We start from the raw sequence: 2,905 nt of genomic DNA on the forward strand, positions 1-2,905 counted from the left end.
GGAACCCAGCGGCCGCCGCGCGCATGCGCAAAGTGCGCGACGGCAGCGGCGGGACGGGCGTGCGCATGCGCTCCGCCGGGCGGCGCCGGCACGTGCAGCGGCGTCCGCGGCGTTGAGGCCGAGCGGGCGGCGGTGAGAGGGGCCGGCGGGGCCGCGGGGGAGCGGGGCAGGCCGGGGAGGGCTGTGGAGGGTCGGAGTGGCGGTGAGGGCTGGCAGGGACCGGCGAGGGACCGGCGGGGCTTCGAGGTGTCAGGGCACTGCAGGGGGTCAGGGCACTGCAGGGGGTCAGAGCACTGTGACAGGTGATGGGAGCTGTGAGGGGTCAGGGCAGTGAGGGCGATGCCGGGGGGCTGAGCCGGGTGAAGGGGCCGTGCAGGGTGAGGAGACCTCGGGCTTGTGGTTCTGAACTGGAGACTGGGCTGTTCGCCGGCCTTGCAGAGGCTGCAGGTGAAAAGCTCAGCGCAAATATTAGATACAGTTGTTGTTTTGAGAACCCATTAAGGTCCTAACAGTCCTGTGCTCAGGAGCAGTGTGACTGAGGCTTTTTTGCAAAGCCTGAAATATCCGGGACAGAAACGGGTTCATTTTAGAGATGAAGGTCTTCCGCAGTATTTATTTGACTTGACTTGGCAGCAGTGCTCTGTTTACGACTGGATAAATAACTGCTACATTAAAGATTATTTACTAGGATTGCTTAAGTAACCAATAAAGTACTAATCTTTTATATGATGTTGTAAATGTACACAGTTTGGTAACGCAGGCTTTTGCCAAATAGATAACAAATCTTTTACCCAGAAGGTTTACAATCTTAAAGAAACCACAAAGGACCACAAGGAAAGTACAGGGCATGATAATGAAGCATAAAATATAAAGAGAAGTTGTAGCCATTGCAGTTGGATTTTAAGTGGGGTCTTAACAGGGTTTTTAATATTTATCTTAAAGCTACTGGGCAGTGATCAGAAGCAAGACAGGCACAGCAGCTGTTGTGCCAGGGACAAATGGTTAGTAGGGTCTTGGGCAGTGCGGTGACAGGCAGTGCTGGGTACCTTGCCTCTGGTGTCTTGTGCTTCAGGAGGAAGGGCAGTCCCACTGCTTCAAAGAAGAGCTAAGCTTATAGCTGGTTGAGAGAACTAAGCAGGCCTGTGAATATGTGCTTCCTTCAGAGATTCCTTGTGACTGGCTGATGCTGCTGGGCAGAGCAGTGAACTCATGTCGTGGAAGTGCATGACAGAGCCATTTCCAGAAGCTGTGCTGAGAAGTAATTTGATCCTCCAAATGTAAGTTGGAAGTATAATGCATTATTTTACATTCACTTGTGTTTAGTTCTGTAGCGTCTTAGAGGACACTTAGACACATGCGAAGAATTATGTTCTGTATGCTAAACAAAGTTGAGCTAGCACGGAAAGCAGATTTAGAAGACGATGAAAGTAGATGCGAAATGTGTGGGAACAGAGAGAAGTGTGGGCAGTATTTGATAAGATTTTGTAGGAGGATGAAAAACTTCCACCTGTCTTCAGTATTTGTAGCAACCTTTCACTGTTGCATGTGGGTCCTCTGTAGTCTGTATATTTGGGCTCATGATGCCCTCTGAAGTAAAGCAGTGCTGATATTCCCATGTTTCTCCAGGGAAAGTACGTCAGAGAGCAGGTGTTCATATGGTGTGAACAATGCTGGGGATTGACAGGCTTTGGAAAAGCAAGACCAGGCACAAGGAGGTGGATTTGACTTCAGGAATTTCTTGCTGAAATATGAACTGTGATTTGAACTGAACATACGCTTTAGCACTGATAACTTGGTGGTACACTATCAAAAGATGTTTTAGGAATATAATGGGGAAACTTTCGTCACCAAAGTCTCTGCACTGCCCCATGGTTTTACCATTCCAGTGACCCAGGTGCCGTGTGGGACAGTGTTCAAGGAGACAGAGCCCTGCACAGAGGGAAGATAATTGTGGGGAGATCTTTCAGAAAGGGGGCTTGTGTGATGGCAGGATAAAAGGAGACAGCAGTTTGTGGACAAGTAGAGGCTGAAAAAATGGGAGATGATGTTGTAAGAGTTGGTCTCAAGATGGAGCAGTATTTGCCATCTCAAGTCCATAACCGAATGTTTGTGGATAGACTAGATGCTGTGTGCTGTCTTAAAAGCTCAGAAAGACTGCACGGCTATATGAATAAACTTCATTAGCTTGTATTCAGGCTGTTGGCCTGCCTATGACAATGTGAGAGAGAGCGTGAAAACCATGCTTTACTAGCTGGTTGATGGCTGATGGTAAACACGTTTGAATGTATCTACTTTTCTTCTTGGAGAAAGGTGTTGGTTGCTGGCAGCCAAGGAATGCCAAGGCTCTAGGTGCTGAACCCTGCAGTGGCTCGAATAAAGAGCAAGACCCAGTGACCCCTGGGCATTGAGGGCAATGAGCCTGAAAGGGCTTTCTAGGGGTAAATGAAGGATATTAATTTATAGGGCTGCCAATCAACAACTTCCCTGAGTTTTGGAGAACTTTCACGTTGCATGAAATAGTAGTTCCACAGATGCAGTGTTCGGTGAAGCCTATTTTCCAACGAGTTTGTGTCTTGAGGGCAGCTTCTCTATTCTCTTAAGACTAATAAAGGGTGAGCTCATACTGAACCATTTCTTTGAGGATGCTATTCCACCTGAGCATTCATTTTCCTGAAGTGTATTGGAAAAGAAATTTCTCCAGTGCATGCAATTGTGTATCTCTCGTTTTCTTATGAAACCAGCCTAGAGCACTGGATCTAATGGAGTCTTTTTGGCAGAGGCGATGAAGGGACTGGAAGGCTGAACTGGGAAAGGACATGAAAGCAAGAAAAGAGAGTGAGGAACTGCTGAGTGGGGGAATGGGCTATCACACAGGACAGCTGTCCATATGGGTGTCCAGCGGCCT

This window comes from Nesoenas mayeri, assembly GCF_963082525.1.
Source record: "Nesoenas mayeri genome assembly, chromosome: 15".
Taxonomy (NCBI): Eukaryota; Metazoa; Chordata; class Aves; order Columbiformes; family Columbidae; genus Nesoenas; species Nesoenas mayeri.